Here is a 20,359-nt window from a genome sequence, read left to right as displayed (position 1 = left end):
CCCTGGGGATTTATCTGCCTTTAATCTCTTCAACTTACCTAACACCACCTCCCTACTAACATGTATTTCGCTCAGTTCCTCCATCTCACTGGACCCTCGGTCCCCTACTATTTCCGGAAGATTATTTATGTCCTCCTTAGTGAAGACAGAACCAAAGTAATTATTCAATTGGTCTGCCATGTCCTTGCTCCCCATAATCAATTCACCTGTTTCTGTCTGTAGGGGACCTACATTTGTCTTAACCAATCTTTTTCTTTTCACATATCTATAAAAGCTTTTACAGTCAGTTTTTATGTTCCCTGCCAGTTTTCTCTCATAATATTTTTCCCCTTCCTAATTAAGCCCTTTGTCCTCCTCTGCTGAACTCTGAATTTCTCCCAGTCCTCAGGTGAGCCACTTTTTCTGGCTAATTTGTATGCTTCTTCTTTGGAATTGATACTATCCCTAATTTCCCTTGTCAGCCACGGGTGCACTACCTTCCTTGATTTATTCTTTTGCCAAACTGGGATGAACAATTGTTGTAGTTCATCCATGCGATCTTTAAATGCTTGCCATTGCATATCCACCGTCAATCCTTTAAGTGTCATTTGCCAGTCTATCTTAGCTAAATCACATCTCATACCTTCAAAGTTACCCTTCTTTAAGTTCAGAGCCTTTGTTTCTAATTAACTATGTCACTCTCCATCTTAATGAAGAATTCCACCATATTATGGTCACTGTTACCCAAGGGGCCTCTCGCGACAAGATTGCTATCTAAAACCACTATCTTTATTGATATATACTTATAATATAGTAACTTAACCAAGATAAACAAAGTTAACAGTGTTATGTGTCTGTGTGTGTAAATATACCTCCCAAACCATTGAGCTCGGGGGAACAAGGCTTAGAGTCTTGAGATGGTAAAGAATGAAAGTTCAGTTCATCCTCTCTCTCTGTGACAGTCTGTCCTTGTTTTAAAGGTGAACAAGCTGTGAGTCAGTCAGTGAACAACATCATAGTCCTGCCTCACTGAAACACTCTTAAAGTGACAGTCCACAGTAAACGAAACCTGTGAGTTCGTAACACTTACCCCAAAACAGAAATTTTGATCTAGGAGAGCAAATTTTTAACTGCAAACTGCAGTATGTGAAACAATACATGTATGGTTACCATATAACACATGGCAGAAGTATATACAAATACCGGATTCCACTTCACTATTAAAAATAAATTGCAAGCTTAACATCTGGAAAAACAATCTGCAATTATATTGTTCCTGCTTTTAATGTAAATTATCATAATATATTCTTGCAAAAACAGACTCCAGTTTGACAATCTTGTATTTTTGTCCTTTACCTTACTCAAAAACACCAATGGTTTGTGATCTGTATAAACCACAAGTGGTTTCTGAGCTGGGCAAACTTAAACATCAGAATGCTGCAAAGCTAGAATCAGTGACAATAACTCTTTCTCTATGGTGGAATAATTTATTTGATGTTCATTAAATGTCCTTGAAAAGTAAGCTACAGGATGTTCAACCTCAGCATTCCCCCTTTGTAATAATACTGCTCCAGCACCTTCATCACTGGCATCCACAGCTATAGAGAAGGGCTTTGCAAAGTCAGGTATCCTGAGTGCAGGTTGATGACATAAAATGGCTTTCAATTGATCAAATGCCTCCTGACAAGGTTCTGTCCAAATTAACTTTTCACCCTTCCTCAGGAGATTAGTCAAAGGAAGAGCAATATCGCAAAGTTCTTACAGAACTTATGATATCCAACCATTCCCAGAAATCTTCGGAGAGCCTTTTTCCCAGTTGGAATGGGAACATCAGAAATTTCCTGAAGAGGAGCTAAGGCACCTTGACCCACCATATAACCAGGATAGGTTACCGTGGCATGACCAAATTCACTCTTAGCTAAGATAACTGTAAGGTTTCCCTGGGAAAGCTTATCAAACAGCTTTTCTACTGCAGAGATATGAACTTCCCAAGTGTCATATCCGTGACTAAATCATCAATATAGGCATCTGTGTGTTCTAACCCTCGAGTTACAAAATTAATCATTCTCTGGAACGTTCCTGGAGCATTTTTCATCTGAAGCAGCAAAGCATTGTACTCATACAATCCAGAAGGTGTCACATATGCAGAAATTTCTCTACCTCCATCCATCAATGGAACACACCAATACCTTTTCAACAAATCAATCTTTGTAAGAAATTCAGCTTTTCCGACCTTATCTATGCAAACATCCACCCTGGGGATGGGATAAGCATCTGATTTAGTTACAACATTCATCTTCCTATAGTCAGTGCAAAACCTAATACTACCATCGGGTTTAGATACCACAACGCAAGGTGAACTCCAATTTGAAGTTAAAGGCCTAATAATACCATTTTCCAGCATATATTCAATTGCTGGCTCAGCCAATTTACATTTTTCTACGTTCATGCGATAGGTGTGTTGCTTAATCAGTTTGGCATCCCCCAACATCCACATCATGTGACAAGACTGTGGTTTGATTCAGAACATCAGGAAATACATTTTTAAACTTCAAAATCAATTCTTTCGTTTGTTGCCTTTTCTGTGGTTGTAAGTGTGCCAACTTGTTATCAATATTTTGTAAAACAACCGAGTTCACTAACCTAGCTGGGACCATGTTTGGCTTACGAACAGTCTCAGACGAGTCATTTATTTCATTCCCAGAGTATTCAGTCTCACTGCGGCTGTCAACAGCCACCACAGCTGCTGGATGTGTCTCACCAAAGGTCATTTTCTCATAATAAGGCTTTATCGTATTGATATGACAAAGCTGTGTTTTTTGTTTACAATCAGGTGTTTTGATTATGCAATTCACATCATTAACCTGAGACTCAATCTCAGAAGGACCTGAAAATGTCACCTGAAGAGGGTTGGAGCTTGTAGGTAACTGTATTAAAACCTTATCTCCTACTTTAAATTTTCTCAGACAGGTTTGTTTATCAAACCAGTGCTTCATTTTCTCTTGAGCAGTTTTCAAGTTTTGTTTTGCTAATTTGCAAACATTGTACAGCCTGTCCTTGAAGTTCAGCACATAATCTAACAAATTGATATGCAAGTCTTTATTAATCCACTGTTCCTTTAACAAGGTGAAAGGTCCCCTCACTCTACAGCCAATTACAAGTTCAAAGGGGATAAAGCCCAGTGATTCCTGTACCGATTCTCTTGCTGCAAACAAAAGCAAATGTACACCTTCATCCCAGTCTTTTTCATTTTCAACACAGTACGTCAATCATTTTTTTTGAGGGTAGACTGAAATCTTTCAAAAGCTCCTTCTGTTTCCAGATGGTACGCGGACAACATAATTTGTTTAGCTCCCAGTTCATAAACTACCTGCTGGAATAATCTAAATGTAAAATTACTTCCGTGATTAGACTGGATTTCTTTAGGTAAACCTAATAAAGTAAAAAATTTGATGAGAGCGTTTGACACAGTTTTAGAGACATAGAAAACCTACAGCACAATACAGGCCCTTCGACCCACACAGTTGTGCTGAACATGTCCCTACCTTAGAAATTACTAGGCTTACCTATAGCCCTCTATTTTACTAAGCTCCATGTACCTATCTAAAAGTCTCTTAAAAGACCCTATCGTAATCGCCTCCACCACCGTTGCCGGCAGCCCATTCCATGCACTCACCACTCTGAGTAAAAAACGTACCCCTGACATCTCCTCTGTACCTACTCCTGAGCACCTTAAACATGTGTCCTCTTGTGGAAACCATTTCAGCCCTGGGAAAAAGCCTCTGACTATCCACACTATCAATGCCTCTCATCATCTTATACACCTCTATCAGGTCACCTGTCATCCTCCGTCACTCCAAGGAAAAAAGGCTGAGTTCACTCAACCTATTCCCATAAGGCATGCTCCCTAATCCAGGTAACATCTTTGTAAACCTCCTCTGCACGCTTTCTATGGCTTCCGCATCCTTCCTGTAGTGAGGCGACCAGAACTGAGCACAATACTCCAAGTGGGGTCTGACCAGGGCCCTATATAGCTGCAACATTATCTCTCAGCTCCTAAATTCAATTCCACAATTGATGAAGGCCAATACACCATATGCCTTCTTAACCACAGAGTCAACCTGCGCAGTTGCTTTGAGCATCCTATGGACTCCGACCCCAAGATCCCTCTGATCCCTCACACTACCAAGAGTCTTAAAATTAATACCATATTCTGCTATCATATTTGACCGACCAAAAAAACCACCTCACACTTATTTGGGTTGAACTATATCTGCCACTTCTCAACTCAGTTTTGCATCCTATCAATGTCCCGCTGTAACCTCTGACAGCCATCCACACTATCCACAATACCCCCAACCTTTGTATCATCAGCAAACTTACTAACCCATCCCTCCATTTCCTCATCCAGGTCATTAATAAACATCACAAAGAGTAAGGGTCCCAGAACAGATCCCTGAGGCACCCCACTGGTGACCGACCTCAATGCAGAATATGACCCATCTACAACCATACTTTGCCTTCTGTGGGCAAGCCAGTTCTGATCCACAAAGCAATGTCCCCTTGGATCCCATGCCTCCTTATTTTCTCAATAAGCCTTGCACAGGGTACCTTATCAAATGACTTGCTGAAATCTGTATACACTACATCTACTGCTCTTCCTTCATCAATAGTCACATCCTCAAAAAATTCAATCAGGCTCGTAAGGCATGACCTGCCCTAGACAAAGCCATGTGGACTATTCCTAATCATATTATACCTCTCCAAATGTTCATAAATCCTGCCTCTCAGGATCTTCTCCATCAACTTACTAACCACTGAGGTAAGACTCACTGGTCTATAATTTCCTGGGCTATCTCTACTCCCTTTCTTGAATAAAGGAACAACATCTGCAACCCTCCAATCCTCTCGAACCTTTCCTATCCCCATTGATGATGCAAAGATCATCACCAGAGGCTCAGCAATCTCCTGGCTCGCTTTCCACAGTAGCCTGGAGTACATCTCATCCGGTCCCGGCAACTTGTCCAACTTGATGCTTTCCAAAAGCTCCAGCACATCATCTTTCTTAATATCTATATGCTCAAGCTTTTCAGTCTGCTGCAAGTCATCACTACCATCACCAAGATCCTTTTCCATAGTGAATACTGAAATAAAGTAATCATTAATAACTCTGTTATTTCCTTCAGTTCCATACACACTTTCCCACTGTCACACTTGATAGGTCCTATTCTTTCACGTCTTATTCTCTTGCTCTTCACATACTTGTAGAATGCCTTGAGGTTTTCCTTAATCCTGCCCACCAAGGCCTTCTCATGGCACCTTCTGGCTCTCCTAAATTCCTTCTTAAGCTCCTTCCTATTCGCCTTGTAATCTTCTAGATTTCTATCTTTACTTAGTTCTGAACCTTTTGTAAGCTTTTCTTTTCTAATTGACTAGATTTATTACAGCCTTTGTACACTACAGTTCCTGTACCCTACCATAACTTCCCAGTCTCATTGGAACATACCTACGCAGAACTCCACACAAATATCCCCTGAACATTTGCCACATTTCTTCTGTACTTTTCCCTGAGAACATCTGTTTCCAATTTAAGCCTCCAATTACCTGCCTGATAGCCTCATAATTCCTCTTACTCCAATTAAATGCTTTTCTAACTTGGCTGTTCCTGTCTCTCTCCAATGCTATTGTAAAGGAGATAGAATTATAATCACTATCTCCAAAATGCTCTCCCACTGAGAGATCTGACACCTGACCAGGTTCATTTCCCAATACCAAATCAAATACAGCCTCTCCTCTTTAGATTTGATTATTAGATTATTAGTATTGTGTCTGCTGTGGAGACCTTCAGGTTTCTGGGTGTCACAATCTCCCTGGACCTGAAGTGGACACCCAACACGGACACTTTTATCAAAAAGGCTCAGCAGAGGTTGTATTTCCTACATCAACTCAGGAAGTACAACCTGCCTCGGGAGCTGCTGATTCAATTCTATTCAGGAATAATCCAGGCTGTTCTGTGTTCGTCCATCACTGCCTGGTTTGGATTAGTTACCAAACAAGACAAGAATAGACTCCAAAGAACCGTCAGGGCTGCGGAAAAGATTATTGGTGTGAAGCTGCCCTTGATCCAGGACTTATATGCATCTAGAGTCAGGAAGCGAGCAAGCAGCATCATTGTAGACCCATCACACCCTGGACATCACCTGTTCCAACTCCTTCCTTCTGGTAGGCGCTTTACATCACTGTATGCCAGGACAAATAGGTACAAGAACAGTTTCTTTCCGTATGCCATCAGTCTTATGAACACTTGAATTTTAGTCTATTATAAACCAAGTCCACCTGTACATACACAGGTATACCTCATTGTATATAGTTCATGATTATTTGCACTATTGTTTTGTTTGCTTTTTGATTCTGTACAGCGAGAGCTCAGGCAAACTGGCATCAAATTCCCTGTATGTGTCCACATACTTGCGATAATAAAGGATTCTGACTCTGATTCTGATTCTGACACGCAGTCCTCTTTTATTGTCATTTAGTAATGCATGCATTAAGAAATGATACAATGTTTTTCCAGAATGATATCACAGAAACACATGACAAACCGACTTAAAAACTATCAAAAACCATATAATTATAACATATAGTTACAACAGTGAAAGCTATACCGTAATTTGATAAGAACAGACCATGGCACGGTAAAAGTCTCAAAGTCCTCGAAAGTCCCATCATCTCGCGCAGACGGTAAACCTCCAGCGCCGCCAACTTGTCGATGCAGCATACTGGAAGCATCCGACCACAATCGGACTCCAAGTCCGTCCGAAAACTCCGAGCCTCCAACCAGCTCTCCGGCACTGAGCACCGAGCACCATCTCTGCCAAGTGCTTCGACCCCGGCCCCGGCAACAGGCAATAGGCAAAGCCGAGGATTTGGAGCCTTCCCGTCCGGAGATTCTTGATTGCACAGTAGCAGCGGCAGCGAAGCGGGCAATTCAGAAGTTTCTCCAGGTGTTCCTCTGTGCTTCTCACGGCTGTCTCCATCAACTCCAGATTGTGCACGGTCCCCTAGTTACACATATGATATTCACTCGGAACAGCCGCACACGCTGGCTTATCTACATATTGCAGGCTTATCTACATATTGTGTCAAGAAACCTTCCTGAACACATCTAACAAACTCCACCCCATCTAAACTCCTTGCTCTAGGGAGATGCCAATCAATATTTGGGAAATTAAATTCTCCCATAGAACATAGAACATAGAATAGTACAGCACAGTACAGGCCCTTCGTCCCACAATGTTGTGCCGACCCTCAAACCCTGCCTCCCATATAAGCCCCCACTTTAAATTCCTCCATATACCTGTCTAGTAGTCTCCTAAACTTCACTAGTGTATCTGCCTCCACCACTGACTCAGGCAGTGCCTTCCATGCACCAGCCACTCTCTGAGTAAAAAATCTTCCTCTAATATCCCCCGTTGAACTTCCCACCCCTTACCTCAAAGCCATGTCCTCTTGTATTGAACCATGGTGCCCTGGGGAAGAGGCGCTGGCTATCCACTCTATCTATTCCTCTTATTATCTTGTACACCCCTATCATGTCTCCTCTCATCCGCCTTCTCTCCAAAGAGTAAAGCCCTAGCTCCCTTAATCTCTGATCATAATGCATACTCTCTAAACCAGGCAGCATCCTGGTAAATCTCCTCTGTACCCTTTCCAATGCTTCCACATCCTTCCTATAGTGAGGTGACCAGAACTGGACACAGTACTCCAAGTGTGGCCTAACCAGAGTTTTATAGAGCTGCATCATTATATCGCGACTTTTAAACTCTATCCCTCGACTTATGAAAGTTAACACTCCATAAGCTTTCTTAACTACCCTATCCACCTGTGAGGCAACTTCCAGGGATCTGTGGACATGTACCCCGAGATTCCTCTGCTCCTCCACACTACCAAGTATCCTGCCATTTACTTTGTACTCTGCCTTGGAGTTTGTCCTTTCAAAGTGTACCACCTCACACTTCTCCGGGTTGAACTCCATCTGCCACTTCTCAGCCCACTTCTGCATCCTATCAATGTCTCTCTGCAATCTTTGATCATCCTCTACACTATCTACAACACCACCAACCTTTGTGTCGTCTGCAAACTTGCCAACCCACCCTTCTACCCCCACATCCAAGTCGTTAATAAAAATCACGAAAAGTAGAGGTCCCAGAACAGATCCTTATGGGACACCACTAGTCACAACCCTCCAATCCGAATGTAGTCCCTCCACCACCACCCTCTGCCTTCTGCAGGCAAGCCAATTCTGAAACCACCTGGCCAAACCTCCCTGGATCCCATGCCTTCTAACTTTCTGAATAAGCCTACCGTGTGGAACCTCGTCAAATGCCTTACTAAAATCCATATAGATCACACCTACTGCACTACCCTCATCTATATGCCTGGTCACCTCCTCAAGGAACTCTATCAAGCTTGTTAGACACGATCTGCCCTTCACAAAGCCATGCTGACTGTCCCTGATCAGACCATGATTCTATAAATGCCTATAGATCCTATCTCTAAGAATCTTTTCCAACAGCTTTCCCACCACAGACGTAAGGCTCACTGGTCTATAATTACCCGGACTATCCCTACAACCTTTTTTGAACGAGGGTAGAACATTCGCCTCCCTCCAATCCTCCGGTACCATTCCCGTGGACAACGAGGACATAAAGATCCTAGCCGGAGTCTCAGCAATCTCTTCCCTCGCCTCGTGGAGCAGCCTGGGGAATATTCCGTCAGGCCCCAGGGACTTATCCATCCTAATGTATTTTAACAACTCCAACACCTCCTCTCCCTTAATATCAACATGCTCCAGAACATCAACCTCACTCATATTGTCCTCACCATCATCAAGTTCCCTCTCATTGGTGAATACCGAAGAGAAGTATTCATTGAGGACCTCGCTCACTTCCACAGCCTCCAGGCACATCTTCCCACCTTTATCTCTAATCAGTCCTACCTTCACTCCTTTTTTCTTCACATAATTGAAGAATGCCTTGGGGTTTTCCTTTACCCTACTCACTAAGGTCTTCTCATGCCCCCTTCTTGCTCTTCTCAGCCCCTTAATCTCCTTTCTTGCTTCCCTATATTCCTCAATAGACCCATCTGATCCTTGCTTCCTAAACCTCATGTATGCTGCCTTCTTCCACCTGACTAGATTTTCATCCTCACTTGTCACTCATGGTTCCTTCACCCTACCATTCTTTATCTTCCTCACCGGCACAAATTCATCCCTACCATCCTGCAAGAGATCTCTAAACATCGACCACATGTCCATAGTACATTTCCCTGCAAAAACATCATCCCAATTCACACCCGCAAGTTCTAGCCTTATAGCCTCATAATTTGCCTTTCCCCAATTAAAAATTTTCCTGTTCTCTCTGATTCTATCCTTTTCCATCATAATGCTAAAGGCCAGGGAGCGGTGGTCACTGTCCCCCAGATGCTCACCCACTGAGAAATCTGTTACCTGACCCGGTTCATTACCTAGTACTAGATCTAGTATGGCATTCCCCCTGGTCAGCCTGTCCACATACTGTGACAGGAATCTGTCCTGGACACACTTAACCATCATGACAACTCTGTTATTATTACACCTTTCCAAGATCTGTTTCCCTATCTGCTCCTCGATATCCTTGTTACTATTGGGAGGCCTACAAAAAACACCCAGTAAAGTTATCGACCCCTTCTCGTTCCTAAACTCCACCCACAGAGACACCGTAGACAATCCCTCCATGGCGTCCACCTTTTCTGCAGTCGTGACACTATCTCTGATCAACAGTGCCTCGCCCCACCTCTTTTCCTTCCCTCCCTGTCCTTTCTGAAACATCTAAAACCTGGCACTTGAAGTAACCATTCCTGTCCCTGAGCCATCCAAGTCCCTGTAATGGCCACCACATCATATCTCCAAGTACTGATCCATGCTCTAAGCTTCCTCTATTTGTGAGCCAACCTCCTCTTCCCCAGTCTCTTCTGTTCGTTTCCCACCCCCCAACAATTCTAGTTTAAACTCTCCCCAGTAGCCTTAGCAAACCCCCCCGTCAGGATATTTGTCCTCCTGCGATTCAAGTGCAACCCGTCCTTTTTGTACAGGTCACACCTGCCCCAAAAGAGGTCCCAATGATCCAGAAATCTGAATCCCTGCCCCCTGCTCCAATCCCTCAGCCACGCATTTATCCTCCACCGCATTCTATTCCTATACTCACTGTCGCGTGGCACAGGCAGTAATCCCGAGATTACTACCTTTGTGGTCGTGCTTCTCAGCTTCCTTCCTAACTCCCTGTAGTCTTTTTTCAGGACCTCTTCCCTTTTCCTATCTATGTCATTGGTACCAATATGTACCACGACCTCTGGTTGTTCTCCTTCCCACTGCAGGATATCTTGGACACGATTTGAAACATTCTGGACCCTGGCACCTGGGAGGCAAACTACCATCCAAATTTCTTTCCTGTGACCACAGAATCGCCTGTCTGACCCCCTAACTATAGCTTTGATATTTCTGAGAGGTCTGGCTTCTGGGAATCTAGATGCAGTACACATGATAGTCAGTAAATACTGATGGCCAGCTTTAGTTTTTGGCAATGGGCCAACACAATCCACTATAACTTGAGGAAAAGGTTCACCAAATGCAGGTATAGGCCGGAGTGGGGTCACTGGAGTGACCTGATTAGGTTTACCCACAACTTGACAAGTGTGACAAGTCCTGCAAAAGGTCACAATATCTTTCCTCAAATTAGGCCAGTAAAATTCTTTCATAATCTTATTTACAGTTTTATTCACTCTAAGATGGCTACCTAAAGTTAAAATCTCGTTCCTATAAACTTTAGGAAATACAACTTGGTGAACAATTTCCCATTCCTCACTCAAAGGTATAGCAGGTGGTCTCCACTTCCTCATTAACACTCCATCCTTGATATAATACCTTACTGGCACTTTCTTAAGCTCATCAACTGAGAGAGCTGTTTCTTTTAAAGCTTCAATCTCAGGGTCTTGGTTCTGTTCTGCTATAAACTCCCTCCTCGACAAGGATAAATCTTTCTCATCAGGTTTACTACCTGAATCCTGTTGAAACAATGAGGGCAGAAAAGTCTCTGACAAGTCATCACCACATGATCCCCGATTTTGGCTGTCATGGGTAGCAGAATCATGCTGCACAGAACTATCTTCATTGGCTGACGTCTCAGCCATACTTTGAGTTACTACACAGGAGGGGTAAATATTAGAATCTATCTGTGGGTCGTCAGTGGTTGGCTTATTTGTCAACTGCACTGCAGGAACAACTTTACCATCTGCTAGATCATCCTTAACAACAGAGTAACACCTTCCACTGATAAACTGGAGCATAGTCCTATCTTAACAGGTCCCGAAACCAACCCTGACTGTAAAGTTACTTTGTGCAGAGGTACAAGAACAATGTCACTCCCAATGCCTTTAATAAGATTTACCTCACTAATATCAGTCTCATCACCAAACTTTAGAACGCTGTCTAATATAAGTGACCAAGAAGCCCCAGTATCTCAAAGAATTTTACTGGTACTGGGGTTGTCCCTTCATTCACTGACACAAACCCATCTGATATAAAATGATCGAATACCTTCCTAACTCGGTCAGACCTCTCAGTCTTCAACTGAGCCTCATCAGAATGTGCAGACCCCTGTGGGTTTATAGGTGCTTCCCAATGCTGAATACAAGCATTTGCGATGGCCTCCTTTCCTTTTTCTTCTTCAGGATGGAACAATTAGCCGTAACATGATCTTGATTGAATGTTTTGAGGGTGTGACTAAACACATTGATGAAGGTAGAGCAGTAGATGTAAGGTATACAGATTTGAGCAAGGCATTTGATAAGGTACCCCATGCAAAGCTTATTGAGAAAGTAAGGAGGCATGGGATCCAAGGGGACATTGTTTTGTGGATCCAGAATTGGCTTACCCACAAAAGGCAAAGAGTGGTTGTAGACAGGTCATATTCTGCATGGAGGTTGGTGACGGGATCTGTTCTGGGACCCTTACTCTTTGTGATTTTTATAAATGACCTGGATGAGGAAGTGGAGGGATAGGTTAGTAAATTTGCTGATGACATGAAGGTTAGGGGTGTTGTGGATAGTGTGGAGGTCTTTCAGAGGTTACAGTGGGACATTCATAGGATGCAAAACTGGGCTGAGAAGTGGCAGATGGAGTTCAACCCAGATAAGTGTGAAGTGGTTCATTTTGGTAAGTCAAATATGATGGTAGAATATAATATTAATGGTAAGGCTCTCGGCAGTGTGGAGGATCAGAGGGATCTTGGGGTCTGACTCCATTGGACACTTAAAGCTGCCGCGCAGGTTGACTCTGTGGTTAAGAAAGCATACAATGTATTGGCCTTCATCAACCGTGGGATTGAGTTTAGGAGCTGAGAGGTAATGTTGCAGCTATATAAGACCCTGGTCAGACCCCACTTGGAGTACTGTGCTCAGTTGTGGTCACCTCACTACAGGAAGGATGTGGAAACCACAGAAAGGGTGCAGAGGAGATTTACAAGGATGTTGCTTGGATTAGGGAGCATGGCTTATGAGAACAGGTTGAGTGAACTTAGCCTTTTTTTCTTGGAGCAACAGAGGATGAGAGGTGACCTGATAGAGGTGTATAAGATGATGAGAGGCATTGATCGTATGGATAGTCAGAGGCTTTTTCCCAGGGCTGAAATGGCTAGCATGAGAGGGCACAGTTTTAAGGTGCTTGGAAGCAGGTACAGAGGAGATGCCAGGGGTAAGTTTTTTTACACAGAGAGTGGTGAGTGCGTAGAATGGGCTGCCGCTGACGGTAGTGGAGGCGGATATAATAGGGTCTCTTAAGAGACTCCTGTATGGGTACATGGAGCTCAGAAAAATAGAGGGCCATGTGTAGTCCTCGGTTGTTTCTAAGGTAAGGAAATGTTCGGCCCGGCTCAGTGGGCCAAAGGGCCTGTATTGTGCTGTAGAATTTCTATGTTTCGAATCACATCCTCTGGTAGCTCGGTCTTCAGAGACACTGTACTACCCAGTAGGAAAAATGCTGCCCTCACCATCCTATTGAATCTTTCCCCTCTCACATTGAACCTACAGCATGCCCAGCATATTGGCTGTGTTAAACTCCAGCTGCCTTTCTCTACCTCACCGTCTGGTCCTGTTTGGTACTGTTGTGGACAGTGGAGATGCTTGCCAAAGGATACAGAAGCATCTCCACTGTCCACAACAGTACCAAACCTTGTATTGCCTACAAACCTACTAATGCAGCCATCTACACTTCCATCCAGATCATTTATAGCTCTGACTCCTCTGTGTAGTTGTTACTATCCGTGTAGGGCTCAGTTACTCATCCGTGTTGTCCACTTACTAATCTGCGTCCCGTCCATGTCCAGATTGGGAACTGGCCCATGTTCAGCCCGGTCATCGGCCCGTGTCCAGAACGGTCTTTGGACTGTGTCCAGAACGGGAAGCGGCCCGTGTCCAGCCCGGTCACCATCCCGTGTTCTCACAAAATAATCTGCAGATGCCCCACCTTCTTGAAAGGGCCTCTGCCCCTTCCCTCTTCGGTCCTGACAAAGGGTTCTGGCCCGAAACGTTGACTGATCGTTTCCACGGATGCTGCCTGACCTGCTGAGTTTTATCTCGTGTTCTGCCTGGTCATTGGACCAAGTCCAGAACGGGAAGCAGCCCGTGTCCAGCCCTGTCACCGGCCCGTGCCCAGAGTGGGAAGCGGTCAATGCCAAGGTCATCCCTGCTGTGCCAGCGTGCTACTGTCAGAGTAGCTGTTCAGGAATACGCTGCAGGGTGACGGATCTGAGTCCCAATCACCAGTGGATGTGTATACAGGCATGTGGACTCTGTGCTCTGCCTGCAATGTTTCTATAAGCCCTTCACTTGTAGATGATGAAAATTCACAGGTATCTGTGTCCACACAGTAGATGAATACACACATGCCTTGAAGGTTTAAACATTGTTTGTTTTAATACTGAGTGAAGTTGATGATGTGAGATTCAGGCTCCCTGAGAGACAAACTCTGCCACTGAACACAGGGACTACAACAGTTCAAACTCTGCTAATGAGCGCAGGGATTATAGCAATTCAATCTCTGTTACTGAACACAGGGATTACAGCGATTCAAACTCTGTTACTGAACACAGGGATTAGATCGATTCAAACTCTGTTACTGAACACAGGGACTACAACAATTCAAACTCTGTTACTGAACACAGGGATTACAACAATTCAAACTCTGTTACTGAGCACAGGGACTACAGCGATTCAAACTCTGTTACTGAACACAGGGATTACATCGATTCAAACTCTGTTACTGAACGCAGGGAATAAAACAATTCAAACTCTGTTACTGAGCACAGGGACTACAGCGATTCAAACTCTGTTACTGAACACAGGGATTACAGCGATTCAAACTCTGTTACTGAACACAGGGATTACAACAATTCAAACTCTGTTACTGAACACAGGGACTACAGCGATTCAAACTCTGTTACTGAACACAGGGATTACAGCGATTCAAACTCTGTTACTGAACACAGGGATTACAACAATTCAAACTCTGTTACTGAACACAGGGATTACAACAATTCAAACTCTGTTACTGTACACAGGGATTACAGCGATTCAAAGGAGGAAGGCAGCAGAACTGAAATTATAGACCAGTTAGCCTGACCGCAGTGGTTGGGAAGATGTTAGCGTCAATTGTTAAGGATGAGGTGATGGAGTAGTTGGAGACACAGGGCAAGATAATACAAAGTCAGCGTAGGAAGGGAGGCAGAGGGGCTGGTGTGGTTCTACTGGTAAAGAATGGCATCAAATCAGTGGAAAGATGTGACGTAGGATCGGAAGATGTTGAATCCTTGTGGGTTGAGTTAACAAACTGGAAGGGTAAAAGGACGTTGCTGGCAGTTATATACAGGCCTCCCAACAGTGGCTGGGAGGTGGACCACAGGTTACAACAGAAAATAGAAAAGGCGAGTCAAAAGGGTAATGTTATGGTAGTCATGGGAGATTTTAACTTGCAGGTTGATTGGGAAAATCAGGTTGGTAATGGATCTCAAGAGAGTGAGTTTGTTGAATGCTTAAGAAATAGCTTTTTAGATGCAGGACATATGTATTCCAAAAATAGTAAAATAGTGCAACCATGGCTGACAAGGGAAGTCAAGGCTATTGTAAAAACAAAAGAAAGGGCAGACAACAAAGCAAAAATTAGTGGGAAGATAAAGGATAGGGAAGTTTGAAAAAAGCTACAGAGAACAACTAAAAAAATCATTGGAAAGGAAATGATGAAATACGCAAGCAAGCTAGCAAATATTTTGGACAGTAAAAGTTTTTTCAAGTATGTTAAAAGAAAAGAGATAAGAGGATATAGGACTGTTAGAAAATGAGGCAGGAGAAATAATAATGGGGGACAAGCAGATGGCTGCTGAACTAAATGAGTATTTTAGAAACATAGAAACATAGAAAACCTACAGCACAATACAGGCCCTTCGGCCCACAAAGTTCTGCCGAACATGTCCCTACCATAGAAATTACTAGGCTTACTCATAGCCCTCTATTTTTCTAAGCTCCACGTACCTATCCAAAGATCTCTTAAGAGACCCTATCGTATCTGCACCCACCACCTTTGCCGGCAGCCCATTCCACGTACTGACCAGTCTCTGCATAAAAAACTAACCCCTGACGTCTCCTCTGCACCAGCTCCCAAGCACCTTAAACCTGTGCCCTCTTGTGGCAGCCATTTCAGCCCTGGGAAAAAGCCTCTGACTATCCACACCATCAATGCCTCTCATCAACTTGTACATCTCTATCAGGTCACCTCTCAATCTCCGTCACTCCAAGGAGAAAAGGCCGAGTTCACTCAACCTATTCTCATAAGGCATGCTCCCCAATCCAGGCAAAATCCTTGTAAATCTCCTCCGCACCCTTTCTGTGGTTTCCACATCCTTCTTGTAGTGAGGCGACCAGAACTGAGCGCAGTACTCCAAGTGGGGTCTGACCAGGGTCCTATCTGAATGTGTGGCTGAGGAACTGGTGCAGGAAGCAAGAATTTACATTCTTGGACCACTGGGGTATGTTTCGGGGTAAGGATGAATTGTACAAAAGGGACGGGTTGCACCTTAATAAGCGGGGTACCGGCATTCTGGCAGGCAGGTTTGCCTCTGCAACACGGGTGTGTTTAAACTAAGTAGTGGGAGCGGGGGGACGAACTGGAAACATAAGGATGGAGATAAAGGGAAAGTGAGAATAAGAAAAGTTAAGAATGACAGCAGAATCAACAGAGCAGAAAGCTCAAGAAGGGATCGTACAGTATGGCCAAGTGAAATAGGAATTGATATGGGAGGTGAGGGGAGTAATGAATTAAAAGTATTGTATATGAATACACAGAGTATAAGAAATAAAGTGGATGGGCTTGAGACACAGTTGGAAATTGGTAAGTATGATATTGTGGGAATAACAGAGACATGGCTTCAAGTGGACAGGGCCTGGGAAATGAATATTCAAGGGTATACGTCCTATCGAAAGGACTGACTGATGGGCAGAGGGGGTGAGGTAGCTCTGTTGGTGAGGAATGATATTCAGTCCCTTGCGAGGAGGGACATAGAATCAGGAGACGTAGAGTCAGTATGGATAGAACTAAGAAATTATAAGGGTAGAAAGACGCTAATGGGAGTTATCTGCAGGCCCCCAAACAGTAGTCTGGATGTAGGGTGTAAATTGAATCAAGAGTTAAAATTGGCATGTCGCAAAGGTAATGCTACAGTTGTTATGGGGGAGTTCAACATGCAGGTAGACTGGAGGAATCAGGTTGGTGCTGGACCCCAAGAAAGGGAGTTTGTGGAGTCCCTCCGAGATGGATTCTTAGAGCAGCTTGTACTACCAGAGAGAACACAATTCTAGATTTAGTGTTGTGCAATGAACCGGATTTGATCAGGGACCTCGAGGTAAAGGAGCCATTAGGAGGTAGTGACCATCAGGATTGCTACCTGTGCCACATGCTAGCGAGGGCAAGAATAGTTGCATCACGCAGATGAATGCGTGGCTGAGAGACTGGTGTAGGGGGCAGAGCTTCAGATTCTTGGATAATTGGGATCTCTCCTGGGGGAAGTATGATCTGTTCAAAAAGGACAGGTTACACCTGAACCCGAAGGGGACCAATATCCTGGCGGGAAAGTTTAATAGAGCTGTTAGGGAGGGTTTAAACTAATTTGGTGGGGGGATGGGAACCGGAATGATAGAGTGGAGGAAGGGGAAAACAAAAATAAATCTAAGATAGTGAGCAGTAAAGATGTCAGGAAAGACAGGCAGGTGATGGGGCAAATTTGTAGCCATTGGGATGAGTTGCAGTGCAATAAAGTTGCAGTGAAATCAAAGCAAAAAGTATCAAATACTGGTCTTAAGGTGTTGTACTTAAATGCACGCAGCATAAGGAATAAGGTGGATGATCTTGTTGTACAGCTACAGATTGGCAGGTATGATATTGTGGCCATCACTGAGACCTGGCTAAAGGATGCATGTCTCTGGGAGCTGAACGTCCAAGGATACACGGTGTATCGGAAGGATAGGAAGGTAGGCAGGGGGGGGGCGTGGCTTTATTGGTAAGAAATGATGTTAAATCATTAGAAAGAAGTGATATAGGATCGGAAGGTGCAGAATCTTTATGGGTTGAGCTAAGGAATAGCAGGGGTAAAAGGACCCTGATGGCAGTTATTTATAGGCCTCCAAACAGCTGCAGGGCTGTGGACTACAAATTACAACTGGAAATAGAAAAGGCTTGTCAGAAGGGCAGTGTTATGATAATTGTGGGGGATTTTAACATGCGAGTAGATTGGGAAAATCAGGTCAGCACTGGATCTCAAGAGAGAATTTGTAGAATGTCTGCGAGATGGCTTTTTAGAACAGCTTGTTGTTGAGCCCACTAGGGGATCGGCTGTACTGGATTGGGTATTGTGTAATGAACCGGAGGTGATTAGAGAGATTGAGGTGAAGGAACCCTTAGGAGGCAGTGATCATAATATGATTGAGTTCACTGTGAAATTTGAAAAAGAGAAGCCGAAATCTGATGTGTCGGTATTTCAGTGGAGTAAAGGAAATTACAGTGGCATGAGAGAGGAACTGGCCAAAGTTGACTGGAAAGGGACACTGGCGGGAAAGACAGCAGAGCAGCAGTGGCTGGAGTTTATGCGAGAAATAAGGAAGGTGCAAGACAGGTATATTCCAAAAAAGAAGAAATTTTCGAGTGGAAAAAGGATGCAACCATGGTTGACAAGAGAAGTCAAAGCCAAAGTTAAAGCAAAGGAGAGGGCATACAAGGAAGCAAAAATTAGTGGGAAGACAGAGGATTGGGAAGTTTTTAAAACCTTACAAAAGGAAACCAAGAAGGTCATTAAGAGAGAAAAGATTAACTATGAAAGGAAGCTAGCAAATAATATCAAAGAGGATACTAAAAGCTTTGTCAAGTATATAAAGAGTAAAAGACAGATGAGAGTAGATATAGGACCGATAGAAAATGATGCTGGAGAAATTGTAATGGGAGATAAGGAGATGGCAGAGGAACTGAACGAGTATTTTGCATCAGTCTTCACTGAGGAAGACATCAGCAGGATACCGGACATTCAAGGGTGGCAGGGAAGAGAAGTGTGTGCAGTCACAATTACGACAGAGAAAGTACTCAGGAAGGTGAATAGGCTAAAGGTAGATAAATCTCCTGGACCAGATGGGATGCACTCTCGTGTTCTGAAGGAAGTAGCTGTGGAGATTGCGGAGGCATTAGCGATGATCTTTCAAAAGTTGATAGATTCTGGCATGGTTCTAGAAGACTGGAAGATTGCAAATGTCACTCCGCTATTTAAGAAGGGGGCAAGGAAGCAAAAAGGAAATTATAGACCTGTTAGCTTGACATCGGTGGTTGGGAAGTTGTTGGAGTCGATTGTCAAGGATGAGGTTACAGAGTACCTGGAGGCATATGACAAGATAGGCAGAACTCAGCATGGATTCCTTAAAGGAAAATCCTGCCTGACAAACCTATTACAATTTTTTGAGGAAATTACCAGTAGGTTAGACAAGGGAGATGCAGTGGATGTTGTATATTTGGATTTTCAGAAGGCCTTTGACAAGGTGCCACACATGAGGCTACTTTACAAGATAAGAGCCCATGGAATTACGGGAAAGTTACATACGTGGATAGAGCGTTGGCTGATTGGCAGGAAACAGAGAGTGGGAATAAAGGGATCCTGTTCTGGTTGGCTGCCGGTTACCAGTAGTTTTCCACAGGGGTCCGTGTTGGGGCCACTTCTTTTTACATTGTACATCAACGATTTGGATTATGGAATAGATGGCTTTGTGGCTAAATTTGCTGACGATACGAAGATAGGTGGAGGGGACGGTAGTGCTGAGGAAATGGAGAGTCTGCAGAGAGACTTGGATAGATTGGAAGAATGGGCAGAGAAGTGGCAAATGAAGTACAATGTTGGAAAGTGTATGGTTATGCACTTTGGCAGAAAAAATAAACGGGCAGCCTATTATTTAAATGGGGAAAGAATTCAAACTTCTGAGATGCAACGGGACTTGGGAGTCCTTGTACAGGATACCCTTAAAGTTAACCTCCAGGTTGAGTCAGTAGTGAAGAAGACGAATGCAATGTTGGCATTCATTTCTAGAGGAATAGAGTATAGGAGCAGGGATGTGACGTTGAGGCTCTATAAGGCGCTGGTGAGACCTCACTTGGAGTACGGTGGACAGTTTTGGTCTCCTTATTTAAGAAAGGATGTGCTGACGTTGGAGAGGGTACAGAGAAGATTCACTAGAATGATTCCGGGAATAAGAGGGTTAACATATGAGGAACATTTGTCCGCTCTTGGACTGTATTCCTTGGCATTTAGAAGAATGAGGGGAGACCTCATAGAAACATTTTGAATGTTAAAAGGCATGGACAGAGTGGATGTGGCAAAGTTGTTTCCCATGATGGGGGAGTCCAGTATGAGAGGGCATGACTTAAGGATTGAAGGGCGCCCATTCAGAACAGGAATGCGAAGACATTTTTTAGTCAGAGGGTGGTGAATCTATGGAATTTGTTGCCACAGGCAGCAGTGGAGGCCAAGTCATTGGGTGTATTTAAGGCAGAGATTGATGGGTATCTGAGTAGCCAGGGCATCAAAGGTTATGGTGAGAAGGTGGGGGAGTGGGACTAAATGGGAGAATGGATCAGCTCATGATAAAATGGCGGAGCAGACTCGATGGGCCGAATGGCCTATTTCTGCTCCTTTGTCTTATGGTCTTATAATATGATAAGTCTTAATCTACGATTTGAGAGGGAGAAGGGAAACTCAGAAGTGTCAGT

The sequence above is a fragment of the Mobula birostris genome, chromosome 8, assembly GCF_030028105.1.
Source record: "Mobula birostris isolate sMobBir1 chromosome 8, sMobBir1.hap1, whole genome shotgun sequence".
NCBI lineage: Eukaryota > Metazoa > Chordata > Chondrichthyes > Myliobatiformes > Myliobatidae > Mobula > Mobula birostris.
Note: the sequence above shows the minus strand (reverse complement) of the source record.